The sequence below is a fragment of the Anguilla anguilla genome, chromosome 1 (assembly GCF_013347855.1).
Source record: "Anguilla anguilla isolate fAngAng1 chromosome 1, fAngAng1.pri, whole genome shotgun sequence".
Taxonomy (NCBI): Eukaryota; Metazoa; Chordata; class Actinopteri; order Anguilliformes; family Anguillidae; genus Anguilla; species Anguilla anguilla.
Genome location: NC_049201.1, coordinates 38,257,023 through 38,272,597, shown reverse-complemented (window position 1 = coordinate 38,272,597; position 15,575 = coordinate 38,257,023). Strand labels below are relative to the sequence as shown.

At 39.5% G+C, this 15,575-nt stretch overlaps 1 protein-coding gene across 4 annotated transcripts in view; it reads left to right on the top strand.

Moving 5' to 3' along the window:
• Positions 1 to 15,575, top strand: part of prkd1 (protein kinase D1) — a 350,415-nt gene that overhangs the window by 175,713 nt on the left and 159,127 nt on the right. The gene's annotated exons all lie outside the window — the stretch shown is intronic.

The following is a 15,575-nucleotide window of genomic DNA, read 5'->3' as shown; positions in this document are numbered from 1 at the left end:
TGCTTGAAAGTCAAAAGTTTGAGTACACCTGCTTAAAACAATTTTTTCATGATTGATATTTCATTATATGATATGTGTGCTTATACAAACTGATAACCATAAGTGAATTACATTCAATTATTTAATAAAAATGGAAATAATTTATTTTGTATATTGTAACATATGTTTTCATTTTCAAGTATTTACAGAAACTTATGTTGTAATGTTAAAAAAAAAAACTTATGTTGCGATGTAAAACACTGTCAATTATTAATAAAACCAAGTTTCTGTTTCATGATTTCCATTTTTATTTAATAATTAAATAATTGAATCAACTTATATAGGCACACATCATAAAGGCCTCATGAAAAAAAAAAGTTCAATTGAAAAATTATCTACGAATGTAGGTTTTGTAACTAGAGGATTAGCTAAATTATTACCTGAAGCTCCTTGGTGGCTAATGTCGAAATCATAATTGCACAATGTGCAAAATGCATGGTGCGGAAGTTTTGAGGGGTGGAGGCACGGCCATTGCTACTGATATTTTGCGAGGAACTTCTGGGGGGCATGGACTCGCTTCTTTTTAGTAGGTCTGCTGCTCTCTCTCTCTCCTTGTTAGTATCCTCGTCATGATTATTTTCTAACTGCAAGGCTGGTCGGGTGACTGGCTGCAATAATAGGAATTATTTGCTACGTTAGCAGTCTATAGTCAAACACCTTAGCAATGGTCACTTTGCTCCAACAGAGTGTGCGCAATTCAAAGTTTGAACAGGGAGTCTCCGTAGCGTTTGAGTTACTGCAGCTAAATTACTCCATCAGTTATTCACACGTCTCGTAATGAGACTAAATCGTATGCAAGCTACTACTACGGCTAACTATATACACAAATTTATCTCATTAGGATATACCCCTTGAAATGCATCATTTCGTAATTTTACAGAACATGTTTTAACGTTTTATATGTTAACATTACGGTCACATTTTTGTGCTTGATTATTACTCCCCACTTCCCATTTTACCTCAGCTATGCAGAGTCACGCCTCGGTGGATAATAAAGTACCGCTGCGTATCAGTGGATGTTGAGTGGGTCAGGGAGGGGTTACAGAACCACAAGCACAAGGTCGCATCTGGTCCAATCCGAGGGATGTAGTTTAAATACCGAATAAATGTACGGTATTGTTTTGTATTAATTGATTGTTTTCTGTAATTAAATTACAAAAAAATTTTTTTGCATAGTTTCAGCTGGCATTTTGTACCTGTGTATTTTGACCAAGAATTGCGTAGTTGGTACACAAAATGCGTGCAGGTTGGCAGGTCTGAAGTTGAACTATGCGGTTGTTCCCTGCTCTTGGAACGGTACTTCTCTCTAGGGTTTTCGACATACTTGTTCCTGGTTATGGTTATATACTTTGTTGTACGTCTCTCTGCATAAGAGCGTCTGCCAAATGCCTGTAATGTAATGTATCTGGCCTTAGTTTGCCCACCCCTGCTCTAGACTCTAGGTATAAATATTTCAACTCAAGTTGCTGGGGTCTTAACTGACTCGAGGGAAGTGGACTTTTACATCCTAACTCACACATGCAACCTCTACGCACTTTAACATACCTGCACAGCATCCCAACAAGGGAAATGCACATTCTTGGGTGCAAACCTCAGAATGACAGAATGGAACGCCTCCAGTGCTGACGTCTGGTGCTGTGGACTTAGTTTCTCCACATCTTTCAGGATCCTCTTGTTCAACAGGGCCTTTTCAGCTTTGTAGACAGTTGTATTACTTAAATAGAATTGGAAAATGTAAGATCCATACGGTATAATATGCCTATGAGTAACATATCCCTATTACAAAGTGCAATTCATGCAAGTGCAGTGCTTACCAGGCTGGAACCACTTGTTTCTTGTTTTTGTTTCTGTAAGATCAGGCTGAACACACTTTGGGAACAAGGGATCTTCGTGGGTGTGGAATTACCATGTAGTAATTATAGCATTTTTTTATACGTAGTCCCCCATTTCAGTGTTTTAGACAAATTAACATAATGTCAAATAAAAGAGTCATGTATTGTATTTGGTTGCATATCCTTTGCATGCCATGACTTCCTGATGTCTGTGACCTGTCAACATCATCAGAGTCTAGATATCTTATTGTCAGGTTGTCCTACAAGCAATACAAAAACTCTTTGCATTTGAATGGATCTCTGTGGGAATTGGGGGGTGGGACTAGATTCATCTGTAAATTATGCTGATACAGTACAGAACACATTTGTTGGCTCCAGCAAGATAAGCAACCCCACTACTTTTCTAATGGTAAGAATAATTGATTACTGTCTCACCAATGATTACGTATAACAACCCATTTACACCGATCAGCCACAGCATTAAAACCACCTGCATTTTTCTGATTTAATATTTTATTTTCTCTGTGTGTAATCAAACAATTCACATGTGGTTAAAGTACAGGGCCCAAGGTATCGAATGAGCCTCAAACCACCGTGCTGCTGCCAGATATGCAGTAGATACTACAAGCATTGTTTCTCCTGATTAATTTTCCTGTTGGAACGAAATGGAAAAATATTCAGGAGAAACGATGCTTGTAGTATCTACTGCATATCTGGCAGCAGCACAGTGGTTTGAGGCTCATTTGATACCTTGGACCCTGCAATTTGACCACATGTGAATTGTTTGATTACACACAGAAAATAAAATATTAACTCAGAAAAATGCAGGTGGTTTTAATGTTGTGCCTACTTCTCCAAAACTAAAGAACGGACATATTTGATACTGCATTCATTGTGTTTCTTCAATGCCTCTTGTGCAAATAGCACATAAAACCTAGAAAGTGTGACCAACCACCATGTTAATCCTTTAAGCAACTTCAATCAAAATCTCAGAATTCCAGGAAGGAACAAATCTGGTGCTCAGCAGGGGCAGCAGAGGCTTGTGATCCATCTCTAGTGTAGACTTCACCCCAGGGTAAGAGGACACACATAAGCGGAGCTTAGGAGGGGGTGCAAGGGATCAGGCGGCACTGGGGCCCCACCCTTGGGGCACAGTAAGGGGGCCCCTAAATCCCGAGCTTGCTCTGCCACATCACTTTTAATAGTAATGACATAAGTAACCTATGTACTTAACAGATTTGCCAGCTATGTACCAGAATATTTGCCATAATCTAGCCTATATTGTGATCAGCGTATGGTGCTTTAGCAATCTTGGAAGATATTGTTATTGCGGAATCAATGGTAGCGGTACTCCCTCAAGGGGCCCCTCTCGCTGGAACGTTGATAATAGAATGTAGTGAGTTGATTTTATAACAGCCAGCAGGATATGCCTGTGTGATTTCAAAAATTAGCTATTCTTTCGTAGGCTACTTAGTCTACTTCCAGATTTCAATAAATATTGGGCTATTTACAGGCTTTTTAGTGATGGATACTCAAGTAAGGGAAGCACGAGATTCAAAAGAACAACACAGAGACTTGACTAACAAACTGCTGACTGAAAACATTAAGTTCATACTTACTTTGCAGTAGCCTAAAATAAGTGTGAACTGATGTAGCATAATTGACCCTAACATGGTAGACAGCAGACTACTAACACGTGTAAGTGAATTATTTTTTACCGGAATTGTTTTTCGGCTGCTGTATTGTGTGTCTGTGTGTCAAGGAATCCAAATTTATGTAATTGTAAAGTCTTTTAGTGACCAACAGATTGCATAATTTTGAAATAGAATGCAAGCTTGCTGGGATTGCTAGCCAGGCAAACACGTCCCCTGCAGGGTTAAATTGAACGTCATTGTTAGTCTGTTGTCAGTAGACTATTAGCGAATCAATTGATTGAATTTGTTGAACTCTGACCGGACCTTTGATTTAACGCAACTGACTTTAGGCTATGTGGTGGCATGTGACATTGACTGATACAGCTGTTTGAATCAAACACACATTGGATGGGAACCAGAGAATAATGTACAGTCTTGTGATGGATTTTCATCGATTTAGGTAGGTCACAAAAAATATAAATGTAATAAAAAATTAATGAAAGACTGTTTGCATCATACAGCATGGAATCATATTTATTTGCTTTACTTTGGATTAACTTTTAAAGCTATTAAGACTGTTAGGTGTACCCCATGCCATGTTAGTTTTTACAGCAACCTCGGGGTTTAATGTAACATTTTACTCTCTGTACTTTTGGACGGATTGCTAGTGAATGGTATGTCCCAGAAATCTTATGGTGTGTAATTATAGCCAAGGGATATATTTGTAGTTTGGTCAGGTTTATTCAGAACAATGGACTTCAACAATAAATCATAATTCATCTGTAGAGCCCAACTTTGTGAAATAATTTTTATAATAATATTTATACAAGGTCTGGAAGTAAAGTATATACATTTATTGGTTATGATAATGAATATGTGAATAGGCTAATTGAAAACAATGATTTGCATAATATGAGGAATAATATGTGATTCTAATAAGAGGAAATGATCATTCTGCAACAGCTAAACACAGAGGTTAGCAGTACTACCATTTAACGAAGGTTAATTTGTGCTATAGAGTAGCATATCACTAACCCATGTTACGTGGTTAGTTTGTCTGATCAGTCTCATAAAATAAAAGTTTTAACAATGTAAAACTACAAGGTCAGGGAATTTGTTATTCCAGACCAGCATACGTACAACAAACAAAACACAACAACAAACAGCACTAAAATAACCTAATCAGGTATTTCAAGTTTTACGCGATTGATGGGTTATGATTAAAAAATTGACTTACAGAAAATGTTATATAAGCAATTATATAAAATGTCATATATCTTATGGTAACTTGATAAACGTACTTCTGAGAGTGTACTATATATCTAAGTGTACTGTTTCACCGCATGCCATGTTCCTGTTGGATTCTAAATTAGAGGAGATAGAATCTAGCTGTAGTATATATCAAGTGATTTAGGTGTTTAGAGGACCTCTAGGCCTGCATGGTCAGCCTTGGTATGGACTCCCTGATCCTAACTTATGATTGGCTAGTAATGGAATCTTTGCATATGGTGATTATATGAATCTCATAGGCTGGGACAACAGTTCTTTGTCTCTGAAAACTATATAACCCCATATATTGGACTTTATATTTTCGAAGACTGTACTTGTACCTCTTCCCGACCGGTCGTATTATTAAATTAAATAAAGGAGCTCCTGACTCTGTCGTTTGTTATCTTTATCTTTAACACCATCACTTTTGTTAAGAAATTCCTACACTATCCTATAGTTTGACATCAGTGTTAAATAAAATGTGTTTCAATACTTAATGGCATTAATAAGGAAGGCCAGTCCTTAATTCCATTAGGTGATGCGTCAGGTCATCAGCTGGTCCCATGAGTTTGTGGCAGGTGTGCAGGGACTTGGAAAACTTCTTTAAAGACGGGGTCACGACAGGTTCCAGTCAAGATGACTTGGGATGTGCACAAATCTTCCACTTGGATCTGGCCACAAGGGAGATACAGAGGAAAGGTGTGAAGATACTTGTTCCTCAAAACAGCTGTCATTAGGAAATAAGCCAGATTGCTTTATTTTGTGGACGGTGGCAGGTTAACTCAGGCAGGTCTCCAGCAAGGTACGAGTTGGGAAACGCAGCAAAGTCCGGCGATGTCCTTAAGGAGAAAAGATAATAGTTGTTTAAGCACTGCTCGTTAAAGGGTTATGGACAGAAAGGGTAGAAGCGATACCGGTCGGTAATTCTTGACATCAGAGGGGTCTATGGTGGGTTTCATGAAATGGCTTCCCCTTAAAAGTAAGCCAGAAACTCATCTGTAGAAGGGGAGGAGGGAGAAGGGGGTGGAGGGGGAATGAGGAGGGAAGAGTAGGTGGAGAACAGTTTGAGTGGGTTAGAGACACATGCGCTGAATTTAGACTGAAAAAAGTCTTAGCCAATGAGATGGCAGATGTGAAGGCTGCCTGCAAGGTGTGGAATGAGGCCAGGTTATCAGAGGATCTGGATTTCTTCCACTTCCTCTTTGCAGCCCATAGCGATGGTTCTGCTGGTGCATAGAGATTCAGTCAGCCATGGGCAGGGGGGTGATGATTGTGCTGGTTTAGAGACAAAGTGAGTCAAGAGACTGGGAGAGGTATGAGGTGAAGGTGGAGGAAGCAAGGTCAGGTTAGAGAAAGGAGGAGGAAGTAAAGAGAGGGTAGTGGAGGTGACAGAAGTGTGAGTGAGTAGAGAAATTTATCCTGAAAGTTGCAGTGGACGAGCTATAGGAGTTGTGGGAGAGTAGGTAGGAGAGTGAGAAGGAGACAAAGAAGTGATCTGAGACATGGAGGGGCTTCACCGTGAGTTGGGATGTGGAGCAGCTCCTGGTGAATACAAGGTCTACTTGGTAACCAGCCTTGTGTATGGGGGGAAATGTAGACTGGGCGAGGCCGAAGGACTGGAGACATGAGTCAACATTGGATAGCTGGGAGCTCTCTGGTGGGAGACTGAATTCCCCCAGTAGAATAGCAGGAGTGCCATCCTCAGGGAGGGAGCTCAGGAGAGTGTCCAGCTCATCCAAGAAGCAGCCAAGTGGACCTGGTGGATGATACAGAACAACAATATGGAGTTTAGTAGGATGAGTTGCAGTCAACTCAAAGAAGGAATTTCCAGGGCACGAAAATAAGCCATAGCCTTACCAAATTACTGTAGACAACACAATTTCTGACGAAAATTGATGTGTATCAAAACACCTAAATAACAATCTACAAGAAAATGGGTCAGACTAACAAACTAGGCTAACACATACAAGCATGCTAGGCTACCAGACAATAACATTATGTTACCAGGCTAAATGCTGGGTGACAACCTACACTGTAGAGCACAAAAGACTGAATGAGCTACCCTACACCCAGTGTAACACAGAGAGACAGAAATAAATGGAAAATCCTTCCCCCTAACTAACTACCTAGATCATAAACTAGCTAGCTCACTCAGCCCTAGTCTTCATGTAGTCTTTGCGGCAGGTAATTTAAACACTGATCCCAGCGGCCCGGTTAAGCCCCCAGCAAGCTGATAGCGCACTTGGACAGCCATGGAAGTGTCCCCAAGACAAATGCTCTAAGATCCAGGTCTCTGTGAGAGTCAGGAAGTTAAGAGAATTTGTCTTGGCATAGGTAGTAATGAAGTCAGTTTTCTGGACAGCTGACTGGCAGTTCCATTGTCCACTGCCTCTGTGAGTTTCTTAGATGACAACAAGATTAGTCTGCTTGTTCCTGTGGTGGATGGGGTGTCTGGGATGAAGCAAAGAGAACCGAGAAATCTGGGTTAAACACATGCTAGGTGTCTTTCAAATTGCAACAGGACAAATTGATGGAGAGGCTGCCTATGCCTATGGCAACCTCAGCTGCAGTTATAAATACCGGATGCTGATTACTTAATTGGAGTGAGCTCATTAGGGCGAAGTGCGTTCAGGTGAAACTACTCAAAATTAGCAAAACAATAAAACGCACCTTAAATCAGTTACCAAGTGACTACACACAACTATGTTCTCTAACTAATAAACAGCTATTTGTTTGCTATGTAAAGCAAAATGTTTTTTTTCTCCCCTGGGATTATGACATGACCTGTATTCATAAAGTACACCACATTTCCAAAAGTATGTGTATACCCCTACTATTTAGTGGTTTTGGCTATTTAAACCGCACTTTTACATTGCAAACAGGTGCATGAAATCAAGCATACTGCCATGTAATCTTTATTGACAATCATTGGCAATAGAATGAAGAATTCTGTAATTCTATGATTTGTACTGAAGAGTTCAGTTTCAACATGGCATTGTCATAGGATGCTACCTTTCCAACAAGTTAGTTCATCAAATCGAAGCGTGTAGCATGTAAAAATCATCTGATCTCAGTTGCAACACTCACTACAGAGTTCCAAACTACCTCTGGAAACAATGTCAACACAAGAACAGTTCATAAAGAGCTTCATGAAATGGGTTTCCATGGCCGAGCGGCCGTACACAGGCCTAAAATCAACATGTGCAATTCCAAGCATCGGCTGAAGTGGGGTAAAGCACACCACCATTGGACTCTCGAGTAGTAGAAATGTGTTCTCTGGAGTGATCAATCATGCTTAACTGTCTGGCAGTCTGACAGACGAATGTGGGTTTGCCAGAATGCATAGTGCCAGTGGTACTGGCCGTGTGGTAGATGATGTGCGTGCGTGATAACTGGTGGTACCCTAACTGGCCTAATTTGTCAGTCAGAAGAAATGCAGCTGACTCCAGACTTCCTTTCAAATGTTTAATAATTGTGATATGGTGTGGTATAATAAACAGATAAAGGCAATATAATAAAAATTACAATTGCATTGATGTAATACAAATAGAATATTACATTTGCATTAGAACAATGGTACCATTTTATATATATTTATATATATATTAGGGCTGTCAATCGATTCAAATATTTAATTCTGATTAATCGCATGATTGTCCATAGTTAATCGCGATTAATCGCAAATTAATCGCACATATTTTATCTGTTCAAAATGTACCTTAAAGGGATATTTGGTTAATATCAACATGGGAGTGGACAAATATGTTTGCTTTATGCAAATGTATGTTTATTTATTATTGGAAATCAATTAACAACCCAAAACAATGACAAATATTGTCCAGAAACCCTCAAAGGCACTGCATTTAGCATAACAAAATATGCTTAAATCAGAACATGGCAAACTCAAGCCCAACAGGCAACAACAGATGGGCATATTCACCTGCTAAATTTAACATTAATTAGTAATAGGAGTACTCACACAATGTAGCGTGTCCAACTTTACGCTTATAAAGGTTCACTAAAACATCCCGTTTTTTTAAGCATTAACACAAAACGATGGACCTCAGTGCATCGCAACAACAGACACATTGTTCAACAGGTACATTGGTCAGCTAAATTTTCCATTACTCAAAGATCATTCCCTGTATCCCTCGCACTTCTAAAGCAAATCACACAACATAATTGTGCCCAACCTCACATGGGGAAAATAAAAGCTCAAAAAAACATCCCCTTCTGCTATGTGGGATCAAGGATGATACAAAATAAAACAAAAAATAAATAGAGTGAGCAGGAAACAGTGGAAAGGGAGTGTAAAAAAAAAAACTGCGTTCACACTGTTTTACTCGGGAAAACATGGATTCCCACATAAAACTCTTTAGAAAAAGCTTTAGGCCTATTTTATTGTTAAGGAGTATATTTCAAATGAGAAAATAGAGTGAAACCGCAAAACTAGTTACATTTCAGTACTACTGCAACCTAAATATGGTATCACTGTCAGGTGTTTCGTTATATCATTTGCAGTATTTATTTCTGAGCAAAATAACTTTTTCTAGCTAAGCTGGCTAGCGAAAAAAGTTGCTGATGGATATCGTAACTTTTAAATTTCACATATTGCTATAATGAATGGGAAACATAAACGATACTAACACATATCACATAATCACACACCCAAATGAAAATGCATGAAAAGCCTAAATACACCATTTTTCTTTCTTACCACGAACTACAAATGCCGCCATTTATCTTAATGTGACGTCACCAAGTCGGAGCTCAGAAATTATGCTTGAATTTCCAACCTAATTTTCCTAATTCTACGACCGTTCAGTTGCTTTTTTCACAAGTCGGACCTCATTTTTTACTAGTTCCGAGTTGTCTTGAACGCAGCATAAGGGTCGGGCAAACGTTCATCATAACAGAACGTGCATTAAAAAAAATTGTGGCATTAAAACAAATTTGCATTAACGCGTTATTATTGCGTTAACTTTGATAGCTCTATATATATATATATATATATATATATATATACGTATGTATATAAGCTAATGGTTACGGTGGAAAGTTGCAACATTACGTCACAAGATGGCAGGCACGTAAAGGAAACGTGGCAATTGAGCATTAGGGTTAATACAACATTGCCTGCAAATGAGCATTAGGGTTAATACAAACATAGGACCGTAAAATAAATATACGGGAAGATAGATGCACACATCGCTATCAGTAAACAAGTATCTCCGCTTATGATGAGGAATGTAACCTACCACAGAACGTAAATATAATACACCAGAACGCAAATATCTATGCTTATAACACGAGACACACCCGGAAGGGAATAGAATCACGCATCCGAAACGTGGCTACTAAATTGGGAGTTAATTGGCACCTGTGGCTGTATTTAAGGGCCTACCTTTAGAGCCACTGCCTTTTTCCACTTGAAACCATGGGAGAATCCAATCAACTCAGCCATGACCTCAGAAAAAAAATTGTGAACCTCCACAAGTCCAGTTCCTCCTTAAGAGCAATTTCCAAGCAACTGAAGATTCCACGAGCATCTGTACAAACAATTGTATGCAAATATAAAAATCTTGGGACCACACAGACACTGCACCGTTCAAGAAGGATGCACAAATTAACTCCAAGGGCTGAACGAACTTAGGTTCAAATGGTTCAACTGAACCCAAAGATAACAACAATGGAACTGGTGACGGAGTTGGAGGCATCAGGTACAAAAGTGTCTACATCAACCATTAAGAGAATCCTACATCGCAATGGCCTGAAAGGCTATCGCACAAGGAAGAAGCCCCTACTCAAAGACTGGTATAAAAAGGCCAGAATGAAGTTTTCAGGTGATCACCAGGGCAAGGCCTAGCCTTTTGGAGGAGTGTTTTCTGGTCAGATAAACAAAAATGGAACTGTTTGGCCATAATGATCAGTGCTATGAAAGGAGGAAAAAGGGTGAGGCTTTTAATCCGAAGAACACCATCCCAACTGTGAAGCATGGGGGTGGCAGCCTAATGTTGTGGGGGTGTTTTTCTGGAAAAGGGACTGGTGCACTTCAGAAAATAGATGGCATCATGAGGAAGAAGGATTATCTAGAAATACTGAAAAACACCTCAAGAAATCAGCTAGAAAGTTAAAACTTGGTCACAACTGGGTCTTCCAGCAGGACAATGATCCTAAGTATACCTCCAAAGTTGTAACAAAATGGTTTAACCTCTTAGCGCAAAGCCCCTAGTGGTTGGCACGCGGGCGTGCCTAGATTGCTCAATTCAGACATTCTGTGCTCCTGCAACCAAATTATGAGTTGAAAACACAAACGTGTTCTAGCTTTATTAATAGATGATTCAGGACAATTATGCCGAATACGGAGTTTCACAGCGCCACCATTGTCGCGGTGATCGTGCATTTACCAAGCAGCCCCTTCCTGCTATCTCAACTGTAACTACACCCCCCACTCATGATACCCTGGACAATAGTGTCGATCTGGGCATACATGAAAACATTCTTTCACCACTAAAAATTTGTATTTCGTCGTAGCAACAACATAAAGCCAACAGTAGCTGAAGGTATGCCAGTACAGCTGTGAAAAATGCTGCTCACTGAACACTGAAATAAAAAAAGAGGAATTTTTCAAAGTTTTACCATGTCATTCTACTGTCAATATCTGCGACTAAATAAGGAATAAATATACAAGCTTATCATTGGTTTTACGTGTAGAGATATCCCTTTCCAGAGTGGTCACATATTGTCTTGGACAATCCGTGAAATATACGCTCATTTGTGATGCCTGGGTACCTTCCAAAATAGCTGTGCGTAATACCACACATGTTGTTTTCGGTGTTGTCGTCCATTGTAGTACAATCTGGCTTGATCGACAGTTAATCGATCCAATAGGTGACAAAATAACCTTCTAACGATGTATAATTTGTCTAATTTTACTTTTGGAATAAAGTTTTATAGCTAAGTGTAAAGTTTTGTCTCATTACAGCTGAATTACGCATTCAGTCTGTGGTAGCAGTAAAAGACACTGCACCTGGCAAAATTTTTGTTATTTCTTGGAAAATACTATTATTCTTGAGAAATTCTGAGCATGGCTAAGCCATATGTTTGCTGATAGACCTAGTTGATATTCAGTTTTCTGGGCTGTTAGAGGTGGGTCTCTGTCTCTATCTACTGAACACAGATAAGATTTCATCATCCAAATGTAAGTGTGTTACTGCTGAAAATATTTCGGTTATATACGTTATTTTTGAAATTGAGTGTCTTTAAATAGGGTAGTGGTATTTTAGAATGAGGATATTTCACATTTGTAACAAGTGGTCGTTGGTTTGCTTGTAGTTTGTGTTTAACCCCTTAGCGCACATGCCAAATCTTGCCAATCCTTGCCCATTTAGGGGGTACCCTATTTAAAGCCTTATAACTCCAGATGTGAACACCACAAACTTGAAAAATAGCTTAAATGAAGCAGGACATTTGTACAATTTACAATACAAATGCAGATTAGTTTATATTCATAATTCTGAAGAAATAAAGTGCCACAAATGCAATTGTCTTGACAACAAAAATAAAAAATGAATTAGCACTTTTTTAGTTTGCAATGAAATACCAAGAGAATGCATATACACAGCAGGTTAAACTATACATGTATATGTGCTGGATCAAAAACTTCTTGACCACAAGTTCATAAAATCTAAGGGTGGATCTGTAGAACTACTATAGATTTATGATTTATGAAGCAAAAACTAAGCAGTGTATCCAGGGTCTCCAAATCTATCCAAAATGTCTAAAATATGCATTGCTGTAAATCACAACATACTCACGTATTTCACTGCAAATCAACTGTTTTGTCTCAAGAAACTCACTGTTGCATCATTTTTAAGTGGGAACTACGAGCTTTCCATCAGTACAATGGTCTAAAATATCTAGGGATCCAGAAACATATCCAAAATCTCTCCAAAACTGAATAAAATGCTTTTTTTCCACTATAAAGCATATACATGAGCCCCTTATGAAGTTTTATGATGGGACATTGCTATCAGGTTAAAAAATAATATATTAAAAAATATATATACACTCACCGGCCACTTCATTAGGTGACAGGAGTGGCACCCAGTGTGGTCTTCTGCTGCTGTAGCCCATCTGCTTCAAAGTTTGACGTGGTGTGCATTCAGAGATGCTCTTCTGCATACCTCAGTTGTAATGAGTGGTTATTTGAGTTACTGTTGCCTTTCTATCAGCTCAAACCAGTCTGGCCATTCTCCTCTGATCTCTGCCATCAACAAGGCATTTTCACCCAGAGAACTGCCGCTCACTGGATATTTTCTCTTTTTCTGACCATTCTCTGTAAACCCTAGAGGTGGTTGTGCGTGAAAATCCCAGTAGATCAGCCGTTTCTGAGATACACAAACCAACCCGTCTGGCACCAACAACCATGCCACGTTCAAAGTCACTTAAATCACCTTTCTTCCCCATTCTGATGCTTGTTTTGAACTTCAGCAGATCGTCCTGACCATGTCTACATGCCTAAATGCATTAAGTTGCTGCCACGTGATTGGCTGATTAGATATTTGTGTTAACGGGTGCAGTTTGCAGTTTGAACAGGTGTACCTAATGTAGTGGTCGGTGAGTGTATATTGTCACACAATTCTGTACAGTACGTAAATGTGTAATAATTAACTCTTGTATGTATTTCTATACTCTGTACTCTCATATGTTTTCTTGTATGGGGATGGGACGACATGAAAACAATTTTCAACCGTTCACCACGTTTTGGCAATGCTCCAACTCTCACGTCAATACTGTTGCATGCTTCACAAAAACTATTACACTACTAACTAACGCTTACATTAGAGTGTGAAATATCCACATTATATAATACCACTAACCTATTTAAAGACACTCAATTTCAAAAATAACGTATATAACTGAAGTATTTTGAGCAGTAATACTTGCATAGCTATGATGAAATCTATGTTTTCAGTAGATAGACACATCGACAGGAAATCAATGATATAGTTCTATCCGCACCTGTCTTACACCAGAAAACGATGTCAGCTAGGTCTATCAGCAAACATACAGCTTACCCATTCTCAGAAGTCCTCAATAATAATAGTTCTTTCCAAGAAATTCCGAAAAATAGTTGACAAAGTTTTGTTAGCAGCGTCTTTGTTTTACTGCTACCACAGAGTGAATGCGTAATTGAATGCGATAATAAGAAAATTTCCAGTTACGCCGACCTATAAAACGCTATTCCAAAAGCAAAATTAGACATGTTATGCATCGTTAGAAAGCTTATACTCTCACCTACTAAATAAATGTTAATCAAGCCAGGCTGTACTAAAAAGGGCGACAACGCCGTAAACAACACGTGTGGTATTACACACAGCTATTTTGGAAGATACCCAGGCATCACAAATGCGCGTATATTTCACAAACGGATTGTCCAAGACAATGTATGACCATTCAGTCTCAAAAGGGACATCTCTATGCGTAAAACCAACAGTAAAGTTGTATATTTATTCAATATTTAGTCCCAGATATTGACTGTAGAATGACATGGTATCATTTTTAAAAACATTTTCTCGTTTATTTCGTTATTCAGTGAGCAGCATTTTCACTGCTGTATTGGCATATCTTAGGGCTATTGTCGGGTTCATCTTGTTGCTATGACGGAATACGATTATATATATATATATATATATATATATACATACACACACACATATATCCCAGCCACCAGAACGAAGGAACAGGATGACAGAATCCAGCAATGTGCGGCAGAGCCAATTACCCACAATTGCATCTCATTGGGGTTAATTGGCGAATGATTTAAAAGGAGAGCCCTCTTTAAATAGGGGAGATCTCGGCTGCACAGTAAATGTGTTCTTTTGCTGTATTGCAGACTCCTGTTGCCTGGGCAATCCCCAGACATATAGAAGGATTCCCATCCGGGCTTGTGAGCATCTGACAAGTTTTAAAAGCCGGTCTTTTTTTTTGTTCTCTTACTGAAAAACCTGTTACTCAGGCTGTTATTTACCAGCCAATAAGGTGCGTGTTTGAGCTGAAAAAACAACCTTGTTGGGTTTTTGTGCACCTTTTTCTCCTGTGTCCGTATCTCTGTGCCATCCCACCTGGCTATGACTGGTGCCACAGTGTTGGAGAATGCGGGCATAGGCACGGTGAAGAATTACAGCAGCAACACTACCAAGCTTGAGCTAATTTCCCTCATTCTCACAGTGATTAATTTTGAGATTTGAAAAAAACATTTTTTTTCCTTTCTCTTTTGTTGTGTTCTTGCTGCAACATGGAGGACTTGATGATAGCACTCATGGAGTCCAACCTGCAACAGGAAGGTGCTGCCCAGGTTGTAGCTAAACAGGTTGCCTGTCTCTCAGGTGTCGGGACCCATGGCGTATCAGCCACCCCACTCCTGCCCTTACCCGACCAAGACACTGGATGCCCTCATTAAAATGAGGGAGAGCATTGACACTGAGGCTTACCTACATATCTTTGAGTGGGTGGCTGAAAGTTTGAGATGTGGGACCCTGGAGAGTGAATGGATATCCTTGCCCCCTTCCTCACTGGCAGCACCCAAAATGTGGATTATGACCTGGGTGCAGCAGAGGCCAGGTGTTATAGACAACTGAGACAGGAGGTACTGGCTAGAGTAGTGTGGTCCCCTACCTTAGCCAGATAGCGCTCAGCCATCTGGACAACTGGGTGAAAACCCCTGCAGCAAGATGGCCTTCGGTGCATTGCTGGCTGCAGCTGGACAGAGTGACTGATGATCAGAATGCTGACCGCC